The 15,847-nt window shown below is 38.6% G+C and overlaps 1 long non-coding RNA gene across 1 annotated transcript in view; it reads right to left on the bottom strand.

Annotated features, from left to right (window-relative positions):
* Positions 1 to 891: 891 nt before the first annotated feature.
* Positions 892 to 15,847, bottom strand: part of LOC138373093 (uncharacterized) — a 200,128-nt gene continuing 185,172 nt past the window's right edge. Inside the window, exon 5 of the long non-coding RNA XR_011231046.1 lies at positions 892 to 1,147. This is a non-coding gene — a long non-coding RNA (uncharacterized lncRNA). The remainder of the gene's footprint in view (positions 1,148 to 15,847) is intronic.

Genomic DNA, 15,847 nt, shown 5'->3' with positions numbered 1-15,847 from the left:
GAAAACGTAATCTACTGATAACACTGCAATTAAAACAGCCTTAGTTAGTAATGTGATGGAACTCATCCGGAAGATGCCCGGTGAAAATTACACATATCAAAAGGTATCACCTCACTTGTTTGCACTGGCCTTGAATACGATAATCAATGTGGGCGAATTTGATGTGGTGTTTGAACAATACAAAGGGCAATCCATCAAAGCTGTTGAGAAAAAGCGAGGTTCGTAATCAGGCTTCATGTTTGCTCAAATAGCATCAGATAAAAGGATCAAAAACTTCAAACTACTGTTAGCTTGTCTCCAGCAAATCAAATTTGGTTCAGGTTCTAACAGACTACTGCAAAATGATGAACACAACAGTGTTTACTGGCACACTAATGAACGTGACGTGCATAGAAAAATGCATCGCACTAATGTAGGGAGATGCTCAGAAAATTAACTACTTTTGCACTATAGCCCGTGCTATAAGGAAATTTTGTTCCGAGTAGCTGAATCTAAAACAACAACTCTGGTATACAGGTGTCGATTAAGAATTATACTCACACCAGATCTAGTGTGATTGATGTTAACAAAAGTATTGCTGCATTTGGGCACATAAAATGTTCTGCACTGGAAGAGCTGCATGCGTGTACAGGGATGTAACACAGTGAGTTCTTTTGCTAGTAAACACCAGTTATTACTGTACAATACAGCATTCTAAGACGCGGTCACTAGATTTGCTCAATATCCAGCTCTTCCTAGACAATTGTCTATGAAGATTATATATATATATATATATATATATATATATATATATATATATATATATATATATATATATATATATATATATATATATAAATTTTATAATATGGAAGCGAGTACCACCTCTGGCTGGAAGAAGGGGACCCTTAGCCTCGGAGAAAAGCACACATAACGCATTAGAGGGGATTTTTAGGTCCCCTCCAATACAGTTTCTATGTTCTTTTATCCTACCACTCCCTTCCTTTTGTGTTTTGTTGTGCTTTATTTGGTATTTAAAGGTCACAACATGTACATTGGATAATACAATGAGTGTTTAAAGGTTATGGATCTCTTGGAGCTTCTCCGCTTCCGGACAGGAACCGAGGACGCAACAGGCGTTTCCTCCCTGGATCGCTACACTGAGGCTCTGAAACAAGAAACCGGCAGCCTTTAGATCTCTGGTGATGTCAACGAGCCTGGAACTCAATTCTTGGAAAGTGATGTGGTGGAGGCAGACTCCATACACAGTTTCAAATGTAGATACGATAGAGCCCATTAGGCTCAGGAACCTGTGCACCAGTTGATTGACAGTTGAGAGGCGGGACCAAAAAGCCGAAGCTCAACCCCTGCAAGCACAACTAGGTGAGTACACAACAGTGGTGCTCACCTAGCACTCAGTTCGCGAACTTCTGCGATTTGAGGCTGAATTTAATTCGACTTTTAACCGTCTGAATGTTGAAAGCGGATCAAGCTGCGCTTATCAATTTGCAACCAATATTTATACCAGATTTTGTTGTATTGCAATTGCCTCGGGAAACTTATTTGATCGCTCATATCAAATCTGCATTACTGACGTGCGATGAAAATGAATTTTAGGATTCCTGTATTACCAAGTGTTATCGGATCGTGTAGTCAACATTAATGAATGTGATACTTTGATCTCAGGGTGAACGACACTCGACGACCCCGCGAATGTCGGTGTTTACACCACCGACCTTCTCGTCGTAATTAGCGTAACACGAACATGGGTCAATTTACGCTATGTCAAATGTCGCGTCGCGTTATTTAGTGAATTTCTGTCAATAGCCTCAGAGCACACGCAGGCAGGATCTGTATACAAACTCTGTACATAGGACAGGAATGTACATATAAACAAGGTCTGAGCTGAGGACAGAGTTGTACATGGGTACAAAATCTGCATTAAGGGCAGGCGGGAGCAGACTCTGTATTGAAGATGGGGGACTAGCTATTACGCTTCAGGTAGACGACTCAACATTAACTGGTCCTAGAACTAAGGGGAAACGAAATTAGGGCACGGAACTTCTAACGTGAGATTGGTTAGTTACACTGTTGTCAGAAACCTAGGCTCTTATCACTCGCTCGAACGTTTATCACAAGTGAAGAGTAACTTGCCATCGTTACACACCAAGCGGCGGCTCCTTGTCGAATGAACATGTCTGGTACTTACACCCTCAACAAATAGGTTTGTTACCGAGCACACGACGTGAAATATACACCCCGATAATGCAATAGTAGTTTCATTATTAAAAACATGGTACTAATAGTCTGTGCAACGATATGTATTTGCTTTAATAAACCACAGCGCTAAAATAATTAGATAGTCAATCGAAGAGTAATGACTTTGTCTCAGGAATGGGTTTGTCATTCACTACATTAACAAAATTAGCAAATTGATAATTATCAGAATGATTCTCTGTTTATAGGTTCATTAAGGATTGTGCTAAATGAGTCTTGGATATAGTCATAAACTTTTATGAGTAGCTCCTATGAGAAGTTTGTTTTAGAGACAAACACCACACACATACATTGTAGAGGCAAACTCTATTCATAACTTTAAAAGCAACTCCATTCAGAACTTTAAAAGCAGGTATGATAGGGAAATAGGTCAGGAGTCATTGCATTAGACAACCAAAAGCTAGAAAAGCAGGGTCCAAGAGCTAGAGCTCGATTCTGCAGGCACAAATAGGTTAGAACAAATAGTTGAGATAACACACACACACACACACACACACACACACACACACACACACACACACACACACACACACACACACACACACACACACACACAAACACACACAAACACACACAAACACACACAAGTCAAGCACAAGTCAAGCACAAGACAAGCACAGCACAAGACAAGCACAAGACAAGCACAAGCTTGTCAAGCACAAGACGAAGCTGGAAAAAGTCCAAAGGTATGCCACTAGATTAGTCCCAGAACTAAGAGGCATGAGTTACGAGGAAAGGCTGCGGGAAATGCACCTTACGACACTGGAAGACAGAAGAGTAAGGGGAGACATGATCACAACCTACAAAATCCTCAGAGGAATCGACCGGGTAAACAAGGATAAACTATTCAACACTGGTGGGACGCGAACAAGGGGACACAGGTGGAAACTGAGTACCCACATGAGCCACAGAGACGTTAGAAGGAACTTTTTCAGTGTCAGAGTAGTTAACGGATGGAATGCACTAGGTAGTGATGTGGTGGAGGCTGACTCCATACACAGTTTTAAATGTAGATATGATAGAGCCCAGTAGGCTCAGGAATCTGTACACCAGTTGATTGACAGTTGAGAGGCGGGACCAAAGAGCCAAAGCTCAACCCCCGCAAGCACAAATAGGTGAGTACAAATAGGTGAGTACACACATACAGGATTGTGGCGCCAGCATGCAAGACAATTTGCAAAATATTAAAACAATTCAGAAGGTCGGACCGTGCAACATATATTCAAAATTAGAAACTTCAGCTGCGATGAAAGATTAAGAGAACTGAATTTTCAAACACTGAAGGAGAGAAGTAACAGAGGAGACGTGATTCGGACATATAAGTTATTCAGAGGAATAGCCAATGTGGACAAGAAAAAATAGTTTCAAGTTAATAGAAACAGGACGAAAGGTCACAGATGAAAACTTTATAAGTAGATGAACCCCAGATAATCTACTCAGTGTGTTTGTGTGTGTGTGTGTGTGTGTGTGTGTGTGTGTGTGTGTGTGTGTGTGTGTGTGTGTGTGTGTGTGTGTGTGTGTGTGCGCGTGTGCAGGAAATCGTTGGAATTGGCTTATGCAAAAGAAAGTTGAGTCAGAAACAATTCACAACAGAGTCAATAGCAAAACCTGCCCAAGACCTGATTGTATTAGAATGAAGGACTGTCTGTATGTAGGTCCCGCAATCCTACCCGCACGTCTCCCATCATCCCCCATGCATCATTCCTATGTATATATTACGTCCAGTGGAGAAGCTGAGCGTCAATGGAAGATATATGCGGCTATTGGGATGGCTATGGAGTGTGAGAGAGAGTGAAGACAGACAGAGAGACAAATAAATAGATTGAAAGGAGATTTCTCACTTTTTACAACTACTGTGCTGAAGAAGTTCTTCTTTACTTATTTAATCATTTAGGGACAGCAATACTAATCTTATTAACTCTTCACCTTAAGAACGAGAGATTGAGTTAACAAAGGTACTGTAAATTTTTTGAAGATGCTAAAAAGGGAGGTCTTAAATGAAAGCCAAAGATTAGAACACCCAAAGAAGAATGAAGAAGGGTCAATGTTTGAACGAAGAAATTGAAAATTTTATTAAATTTATTAATTTTAATGTCATTTTTTTATATAAGAGTAATGTACCACAACGGCTGTTAATAAATCCGACTCCCTATAATGACTGGCGTTGAGCACTAAATTCTTACTATAATACAAAATTCTGGTAAAACATTGTGAAGATCGCTGGTAAATTTATACAATTAGTATCAATGACAGGAATGAGTAGACACGAGCAATGTACACGGAAGAGAAAAGTCCCTGGTGGAGCAGGGAAAACACTCGCCCCGCTCCTTGCGAGGAATTTGGTCTGGGTTCGAGTCCTGGCCAGGGAAGATTGTGTAAGCGCAAATCCTTAACTGTTCGCCTCTGTTCACAATCTTTACCAGCAGTAATTGGAAACCAAGTTATTAACCGATTAGCGGGTCGTGTTCAAAAGAAATTAGTGAGTAGGATTTATAATGAGCTATGGGAGGAGAGAGTACCCACTTATTTTTAAGAAAATGGTGGCAAGTAATGTTTACAAACAAGACTTGCCAAGACACCAGAGCGTCTTGTGTATTGGGAGGTTAGCGTCTCTATCACAGGTACCGTCGCCTAGTCACTTGAAGGTTTCAGATGCAGGTGTCCTATGAAAACATTATGTTTGATATAATATCAGTGGAGGTTGGCCAGTTAGAAGGGCTGGTACGGCAGGGCTCAAGATCAACCATCTAGAGTACCGGTTAGAATGACAGCCAGAGTGATGCCAGGGGCGTGAACACTTTGTTAATGAACCTCAGATGTCAGCAGAGGCAATATTGGAGAGCGAGAGAGCTGGCGTGTGGTTGGCACAGCACCGTCGAGGACAGTGAATTATTTCCCTTGAGGAAATAATTCACAGACGAATAATATCCTTTTGGCTGAAAGAAATCACCAATCCAACAAACTCAACCTTTTTTTAGGCACTCGCTTGTCATTACCCACTAACATTTCCCGAAATATAAACTTAATTGTTAGGAAATACAACTTAAAAACGAGAATAAAACAAGTAGTCAGCAGAGGAAGCAGGGAGACCCCCGGTTGGATATATTTGGAATTATGAATGAACTACTATCACAAAGATAAGGTCTACTTGACAGGCATTTGAGTCCTATTGATGTCAGATCTATGTTGTATGAGCTGTGTGTTTTGAGCGAATTTGATCCAGGAGAGCTCCACAACCTACTGATATTGTGTAGAATGTTGTGTATAACTTATTATACTTCATGATATGACTAGTTTACATTAGTTCTCATTCAAATTGTCTTACCCTAATATTGTGAAGTAATTTGTGCCAACATCTGTTTCACCGCTCCAATGATGCACACCTTTTTTTACCAATATATATATTACCTTTCCAATTGTAAGCTAAATGTTACTCATTTTATGCCAAAAATGTTACTTAGATTTTTACTGCTGTTCTAAAGATTAAGCCATTTCACTTGGAAGGGATGAGAATAAGGATTTAGGATAGGACGAAGGGAAGGAATGATGTCCAACTACTTGCCTTGGACGGTAGAGCAACGGTCTCTTTATTGCAGGTCGGCGTTCAATCCCCGACCGTTCAACTGGTCGAGCAACATATTCCTCCATAATATTCTAGTTACTTATTCTATTCTTTGCAAGTGCTATATAGTGGCTTAGTGCTTTCTTTGGATAATTGACCCGATATGACAATCGACATGAAGCAATACTGCTACAGGACATGCCCACCCTACTAGCAAAGCAGCAAACCCTACTCCAGTTATTGCCAGAACTCCACTCATGTCTATTCTAGCTTTTGGGAACCCTTCGATAGAATATTGGTGATTGTGTGGTCCAATTCCACGGACACGAAAGGGAAAGGAATCTGTTGACGATAATGTGTGCAGCCACTCGCTTTCTAGAGGCTATTCCATTACGAAGAATGACAGCTCGGGTGCTGCACGACAGACCAGAATTATTTCCCCTGAGTATGAGAAATAAAATGTTGCAGTTGGACTTAGGAAGTGTTCCAATCCAATATATTCAAGACAATGCTGAAAGCTTTGGAGAATGAGATCTGAAAAGCTTATTACGGATCGACAGTGGGACGAAGCATTACCCTCCGTCAATATACGAACACACTGTACGAAACTCACGGGAAATGTTACAGTAGAATAAATAGACAGCCTAGAGATGCATGTCCAAGCATTTAAGGACAGGTTAGCTAGGACAAAAGAATAAACAAAAGCAATCTGTGAAATCTGTGAAAAAGACATGGCGAAATGGTATGACATAGGCACCAAGGAACGTATGTGTGCTGTAGGAGACCCCGTTGTAGTGCTAATGCTCTACATCAGAAGACATTCAGTTCCGTGGAAACAAAGAAACAAACCCCTTGATGTACTTGCACCAAAAGAAATACACTAACCAGTCACTAACCGGGCGGGCTCTAATGCTGCTAGAGTATAATTCGGAAATACACCACATCAAAAGAAAATAAAACGATTGCTGATGTCCTGTCACGGAATTAGCTACCTCCTAAATAAATCAAAATAAGGGCAGGTGTGTGTTACTATTACAACCTTTATAGTGATTTAACACAATCACTATAGTGGTTGTGACGCACCCACTCATCCCCTTTTGAACACGTCAATATAAAGAAAACGAAGCAGAAGTTGTCTAATCATCGTTGGCGCTCACTACAAGGCGCCGGCATTCGACACTGGAACACAACGCTGAGATATATGTAGTAAGACATAACGACGGTACTCGTAGCAAATGGGCATCGCCGACCCTCAAGTGACGTGACGTATTCGAGGTCAGCCTGTATCATCAGTTGGAAGAGACTTCCTCAGTGCCCTGGCGCCTGAATGGATACGTTGCCCATTCACACCCAGTGTTTGCACTGTTACTGACGCAAGCTCGCATGCCGAAAAAGTGATATGTGCTCTACTATGATGGCCTGTAACTTCCCGAGGAGAATGAGAGGCGCGTCCTATAGTTAAGATATGGATACATGCGTGATGACTAGGGCTCAAGGAGCCCTAGGAGCCTCTGAAGACAAATCGTTCCACAGGAGGAGGTGGCCCTGACTTTCAATGAGAGGTGAAGTTTCACATCTCTTTGCCACACAGTAAGTACCTACACCTTACGATTGAGTTAGTGTATAAGTACCAGCAAATGTATAAAAGATCCTCTTGTCATGATATCTCACTTCTTTTCGTAGTGAGATATGATGAAACCAATCTATCAATACTAAATACAGTACCTTAATACAGTACCCTTAATGACTTACATGACTGAATCGGTTACAAAGGATGTAGACTATATTGTGAATTCACTCAACTATTTAACTAGTAATTTGGTTACTAGGGTTCTAGTCAGTGCAGTGTAACACAAGAGCCAGGCTCTTCTACAGTATAGAACATTCCCACACCTTAAGACAGCAATTTCCTAATCATGCTGTGAAGCCAAAGGTTACTACAGTGAGATAGTTGGTTAGGGACAGTGAGTGGTGGGACTAACAACAACCTCGCAGTAAAACAAGGACCAACAGCATCCCAATCTAGGGTGTGGGAGACACCTTGGTCAGAAATAGTTGAGAACTCTGGTGGAGGATCCCAAAAGCAGCAACTAAACATTAGACAGGCGAGGCTCTGGTGTCCTTGTCGCAAGGTAAAAACCTGCTAAAGACACCGTTAACAAACAAGACAATAACGACCACCATTACCGAGAACATGGCGTCCAAATAGCCACCATAACTAGTGCAGTAATATCTCTATTATGAGAAACGCAGTACTAAGAGAATCTTTACTCGTAGACAAGTAGCGGCCTTAATAACAGTGTATCGAAGTATATTAACCTTCACTGTCAAGTATTTATATATATAAAACAGAACATCTGTCCGTCCAAGGACAGAGGCAAGACACGTGAGGCTAACCTCATTAAGCCTTGCAGGATTAAAGGTGATTTTACGGAGAGTATCATAGTGGGGGTCGGGTCCCATGGCCACCCTTGAAGAGAAGTCGGCCCTCATCTATTCACGAAGTCGGTGGATGTTAAATGTTCTGCCTCGAGTCCGTAGACTTTACCATATGAGTAAAAATACTGTATGTGTATCTTTAAAAATAATTACCTTTAATATTGTATTTGTATTACCCATCCTCCCATTTGTAGCAGCCCATTTCCCTATTTTGATAGTACTTATATGAAGGATGTTCATATAAGTATATAGTACTTACACCATAGTACATAGTACTTACATCATATTACATATACCGACGTACAATGCAATTAGAAAGTAGAAATCGGTACTATTCCATTTTTAAAAACCGGAAAACGATTTTCTACTTATATTGCAAAGACAAGCTAAACTAACCTAACCTTCCTAGGCCTAATGCACGCTATGTAAGGCCTAATATAATACATATATATGCTATTCCAAGGCCTGGTAATATTTAAATTTGCTTTTTAACTCATTTTTTCGAACTCTGTACAGTGAATAGTACAAAATTCTATGATCTATTGGTTAGTACATCAATGTCTGTACTATAGTGCACATAGTTACAAAACGTACTATCTAAACCAGGAGGATGGGTTTCATATTCAGATATTGACATATAAAACTTATGTTCATATGAAAAATTTGCGTTCTGGGCACAACCTTTTGGCTGCAGTGTATCCAAGTGTATTGGTTAAGACACCGGGTCGAAGGTCTGTTAAATTAATGTCTGGTTTGATAATTTAACCTGTCATTTGTAAGATTAACTAAATTGTCACAGGGAATTACAACGATCATCCAGAGTTAACACATCAACCTTGCACTAATGATATCTGGAAGACCCATTAATCATATTCCATTGACTGCAGCTTGGGTTACAAGCGGCTAATTGACAGGGTCATGGACATATCCATTACTTTATTGTGTGTTATTTCTGGCATCACGTAAAAGACTGCTTAATATATGCATGCACACAAACATAACATAGACACAAAGTATTAGATGGGGGTAGCCAACTGTGCCAGGGGTCTCTCTCCCCCCATCTCCCACCTCTCTTCTCCTATCCTCCCCTCTCCTCTATCCTACCTCCCCTCCCCCTTTCCTATCTACATTCCTCTCCGAATTTCCCCACTCTCTCAACTCTCCCCCTCACCTCTCCTCTCCCATCCTTTCCATCTTTCTCCTCTCCCCTCTCCTCTAGCATCTCCCCTCTAACACCCCCTCTCGTCCCCTTTCGCTCTGTCTCCTCCCTCGTTTCACGTTCTCTTCCCCCCCCCCAACTCTAACTCTTTTACTGTTCTGTCTCCCTCCGGTTTTTTCTCCGTTCCGTTCTCTCTCTCATATTTTTCTTCCTCCCTCCCTTCATTCTCTCTGTAATATATACCCACAGAAACATACAAAATAACAACAGCGCTTTCATTATTGTTATTTTGATGCAACTTTGTATCAACACTGTAGTTCTGTGTGATAAACTGAAAAAAAAAAGTTGAGAAACTCTATGGAATCCAGATTTCAGATTTCATGGCACCATTGGTTGTTGTAATAGAAGCCAATACTACTAAATGGTGTGGCATGGAGTTTAACCCCAACCCCCCATCCCTATGACATTCCCAATACAATCACTAACAATAGAAAGTTGTGTAAGGCTAACTGCAAGCATCTGGACTCCATCCTCAGTCAGACATTTTCTTTTCTACATAGTAATGTCTTTATTAAAATGAGAGCAGCCCCGGGAACTACATCTTTTTGGAAACTTCTTAAATGCAAAATACAGCACATATTTTTTTGTCCGGTGTTGAGGAAACATTTCATTTCAAATTAAAAGTTTCTGGGCACAACCTTCAGTCTTTCTTGCAGACATGAAAGACAACATTTAATTTCCTGTGAGAGCTTCTGCATAATATAAAAAATAATATTTCAAAGTCTTCATTAAACAACAAAGTCATTAATGTTATGCTGTTTCTGTGAATTGACCCAAGTTTTTTTCGTTTTTCTTCTTTTTTATATATATAAATATATTTGGAGCTTAGGGACGAAGAAGCTCCCCTTTTGATCTATACTTATAAGTTAAAGTTTTATGAAGATGTGTATTGTGATCGCTGCATCCCCAGTGCCCTGAGAAGGAAACAAGACATAAAAAGATACACGAAAATTTATTTAGAAGAAATGACTTGCTTCGTGGTTCAAATTTTGAGACGTAATTTCTTAAGCGAGGGTTTTTTTTATAAGATTTATATATATTTATTGTGGGTTTGTTCTTGCATCCTTTAACTACAGTAGAAAAACTAACTCAATAAAATAGGCAATGCAGAACAGTGAAGGTTGGCTACTCTTTGGACGTGATGTGTCTATAGAGGTGGTTGACATGTTTGATTTAGTTGCAGATTCAACTGAACTCATTTAAATAACTTTTAATCAAAGTAGAGGAACATCGTGTACCGTTTAAATTGAGTAGATCGAATAATGACTTAAAATAAATAATCATGGGAATAAATCATGTTTTCAGAAATTAGAAAGCTACATATAAGCAAATTAAATATGGGGAATGATATCTAGAGTAGCAATTAAAATTATCAACAATGGTTAAGATATTAGAAAAAGCAAAGAGAAATTATGAAGTGCTTATAGTCTAAGATGGTAGATATAAATAGAAAATGCCTCCTATGCACCCATAGGTCTTCAACAATTTCCTTAATTCATTTGTTCTTGTGTTTTTAACCTAGGGAGGGTTTTCGGGTTCTTAAGACACCACAATAGCTTCCTGGGGAATACAGTCTGAAAATGTGAAATTCAACTTTCTACGACAGTGTGGTTTCTACCTGTTAGTTATGAAGACGATTGAATCCGTATCTTGACTTATGGAAACAGTAATATCTCACTTGTAATATACAATTACTGTGAAATAGCACTGACTGATTTTTCAGAAATACATGCAGATAATGCCACACAGACCCACACGTGTATACGCTAGTTAAGGAGTTGGAACGTTAACAATCATTTATCTTTACGTGAAATAACATTTACAAAAACATAAATTTTAAGGTGCAAAATATAAAAAATTACAAATACCTAAAATGTTAACAAGTTTTTAAATATTTATTCGGAGACAAGGCATTGCGTGTTTCTAAGAGATAAAAGTCTTGTGCAATTTACGAATGAAAAGTTCTTCGCCGACTTTAAACCAAAAAAATTCTATCTAATTAATTTTTTGTGTACCAGAGTATGCATGCTACGTCAGGAGCAGTTTGCTCCTACTTAATGAAGGTAAACTTTTATCCTCAAATGAAGGACAAAGTTGTAACAGAAGACAAATACAGACACATGAAGGGATACTCACATGCGCGCGCATGCAAACGCACACACACACGAAGGGGCACTCACATATACAAAGGAGTAATTGTTTTTTAATTAAACGTCACTGTTCTGTATGCATACTGAGTTATTACACCAATATCATTTAATGCTATCCTGAGCATTTCACAATGACTAAATTATCTTTGTATGACGAAACTTTATCTGATATGCGAGCGTGTTTAGCTCAAATTAGCAAATATTAAATCGCATAAAGTCCTGGGAAGATCACGAGTAGAAGTTAGGGATTGGAAGCGGATGGGTGAGTAACTGAGCATTTATAATGTAGATGGAATATGCAGTACAGTGGTGAATGGTGGGGGTTAAGAGGGAGGGGAATTACTGTAAGGGGAACCACACATCAAAGATAAAAATCAATCGTGCCGTGGAGCACAATGAGAATCAGATTGAAAAATGATGCAGATAGTGCAGATCGGTATTGCCATGATGAAAGGGCAATAATGCTAATCTTCACTCGCCATAGCGTTGCACCCACTGAGGTAGTCAGCCTAGGCAGGTGTATGTTCATTTTTTCTGTGACATTTTATAAATGTTCAAGTGCCTTCACCCCACACTAAACAGCAGTCAAAGATGTTATAGAAATTAAAAAAAAAATTGCTTGAAAACCAGAGGCTGCCACCCACCACGAAGGCTGCTGCCCATCATGAAAGCTGCCGCTCACCACAGAGGTTGCAGTGCAAACTCGTTTATAAGCTACCTATACCAAAATATATAAAGCAGAAATAGATTTTCTTCTGAAGTATGACCATAAAATTTTATCAAACATTCTTTTCTCTTTTGCCTTAAAAGTCTTAGTAAGAGTTGAAGACCATTTCAGTTTTTTTTTTTTTGGAGCCAACAGTTGTTTACTTGGCAAGACGGTCTTAAGAACGCTTGCTGAAACTTGAGAGAGTTAATCCTTGCCTCATTCAGAATGTATCCTTGTACAGTTTATTGCTGTCTTGCGTAAAAATAACTTCTGAGTGGGATTATGGGGTTTCGGATCCGCTCGCGCCAGTTCTCATCAACAAAGACTAAATGCTCATCAATCCATATACCAAATCCACCTGTTTTTTTAATTAATAATGCTCTAAACACGAATCGCAACTGATGACGTTCGAACTTATTTCGAACAGTGCTTCGCTCTCGTCCTCCGTTCCAATCTCTCCCCTTTAAACCATTCACCTATGTATTGCAAATACAAATAATTGCCAACTGAACCTAAACGCCTCGCCTAACCTAACCTTCGTCTAACTATACACAATCATAAGCGACAATAATAATGAAAATAATTATTAATTAATAATAATATGATTCATTTACTGAATATACCATAGATCAGATGACAGATTAGTAGATACAGTATTTGTATTATGATAAATGTACGAATCCCATTAAAGCATACATTATACACTTGAAATTACAGACAATTTCTCCGGTAAAATGTACAATAAAACCGAGAAGGAAGATTTCAGGACAATATTTAGCGAATAAATTAACGTAAACATGAATATAAGCAGACCCTATCTATACATTTTTATATTTGTATTGGCACTTAGTGAAGACTACGGTAATATTGAACATTCCATACATTTAAACTGAATAAACTGAGGTGAAAGGACCGAGCTAATGGAAATTAAATTTCACAAGACAGCATGACATAGCTAAATGAAGACAAAAAAAGGTACATACATATATGCATAGGTGTAAATAATATGTATCATACATATAGATATCTTATATCGTATATACTTAGCTATATCGTATATATACATAGCTATATCGCATATACATAGCTATAGTGTATATACATAGATATGAAGAGCCATTGCCTGACCAGGAAGGTTCGAACCTAAGTACCTACCTCATCTATCGAGGCTGATCATTACTCCGTTAAATTTCAACATTGTTGTGTTTGTAGTCAATAAAGCGACAGAATTTGTAAGCTTTATATAACGTTATATTTGCCATCCATTTAATATGGGAATAAGCTGCATCACCCACGTCGGAAACTCATCGTCTTGTATAGTACAGACAAAAATACAAATAAATACAAACAATACATGTAATGGTTCGTAAAAAGAAAGTGATTACATATATAAGCGAATTAAACCCTTCGGTCTAACACAAAATATGTAGCAAATGGGAAGTTGATGACCTTGGCGCTCATGTAGTCGCATGATGCAACATAGACCCCGAAATGTCAACAAAGTCACGAGAACCATTGGCAGATTGCTGGCTAGCAATTTTGAAACGTGTTGCATCAGACAACTCTGATGTAAAAAAATATATATATTGCCAACACGCAAATGCCAGAAAAATCCATAGTTTTGTACACGGTTCTGTTACTAATTTAATCTAACTATAATATCGTCTGTTTATCCTACAATATCCTGAGGAAATTTTCCTACACACATTCTAGACTTAACTGGGATTAAAGAATGCACTCAGTGATTTAATCAGGAGCGAAAGGCCCCCAACGTCCACTCTTATGTGTGTTCCCGCGCGCAAGCCTGCATCTGTCTCACACACACACACACACACACACACACACACACACACACACACACACACACACACACACGTAATGAAATTCTGCAACATCTCGTCGACTAGCAGCGAGACCGGAGTAATTAGACAGGGTGTTGCGTCGGCTCCAGCTCTCGCCTTGGGGATTCAGATTCCCAATTTTGGAATCCGATCCAATGGAGAACATTGAGTTTTCAGTTATGGATTAAGGATTTGAACTCCTAATAAAAAATATTGAAAAAAAGTAATTTTGACGAACGTTAAAATTAGATATTTTGAAATGGTTTCTCTCTCCCTCACCCTTCTAGTGGGCACACTATTCAAGGTTAACATCAATTCAACTTCGATTTAACGTTCAAAGGGTTGATTCAACGTCGAACCAACGCTACTCGCGGATACTGCGCCCACTAAGCTCAAGCTAAGTCACGGATTCCAAGAAGCAGAGAACTCTAAAATTAATATGTGCTGCATTTATCTCTATGCTGTTGCCTGGCCGCCATGCGCAGACTAACACGTGGAAAGCTACACATTTAATGTGGTAATTTCATCCCTATTGCCAGAGGTTGTTAGTTTGTGAAAGTTTGATCGTGTCTATAACATTGTTTACGATACGAAATGATTCCAGGGATTCATGTCTCATTGCACCGCCAGAATTGAAACCATTATATTACCAATAAGTATTTTTTGTTTCTAATTTGTTACAAGATATATATATATATATATATATATATATATATATATATATATATATATATATATATATATATATATATATATATATATATATATATATTTAACAAGGGAAGGGAGTACCACCTCTGACTGGAAGAAGGGGGACCCATAGCCTCGGAGGAAACCACGCATAACGCATTAGAGGGAATGTTTGGATCCCCTCCAATACAGTTTCTGTATGTTTTTCTCCTACCACCCCCTTCCCTTTTTTTGTGCTTTATTATGTATTTGATGATTACAAGATATACACGGGTTAATACAAAAATAATACAAAAAGTGCTTAACGGTTATGGATCTCTTGAAAAACACGACAATGGGAAACATTGATGAACGTCACATCAATGTGACATTCATCAATGTATATATATATATATATATATATATATATATATATATATATATATATATATATATACACTGCATTTGAATTTCGATTTGTCGTTTCGAATATTGGGGACTTGGCTGGCACGCTTTTGCTCGACTTTTAAATGCCCTTTTTTAATTTAAAAATAGCCACACAAAATATGCAACAACGATGAATATATTCAATTGTGTTTACAAAAGATTAGTTATCCCAGATCTAATTTTGTTTCGCCTGTTCTTCAACATTAGAACAATTCTGATCACGAATATAGAAACAAAAACAAATGGAGTTAAACACTAAAACGATAAAAAAAAAATAAAGAAAAGATATAAAAGATTAGCTGTGTATCTCTTGTTCCACCTCAACCAGTAGCTGCCACAAAACACTTTCAACGATTGCTACAAACGAGATACATATTATCTAAATAACAGTTGCAATCCAGTTAATTAACTTTTCTTTACCTTATAGACAAGGAATGACATCTCATGATTATGTTAGGCAACTGGACAGTTGAATCTATGCTACACCTTGTGATTAGAAATTTCTGCATAAAATATTTCCTTCAGATTTCCATTGAGTACATATATACATAGATA

The sequence above is a fragment of the Procambarus clarkii genome, chromosome 41, assembly GCF_040958095.1.
Source record: "Procambarus clarkii isolate CNS0578487 chromosome 41, FALCON_Pclarkii_2.0, whole genome shotgun sequence".
Lineage (NCBI taxonomy): Eukaryota > Metazoa > Arthropoda > Malacostraca > Decapoda > Cambaridae > Procambarus > Procambarus clarkii.
Note: the sequence above shows the minus strand (reverse complement) of the source record. Positions and strands in the feature narration are given on the sequence as shown.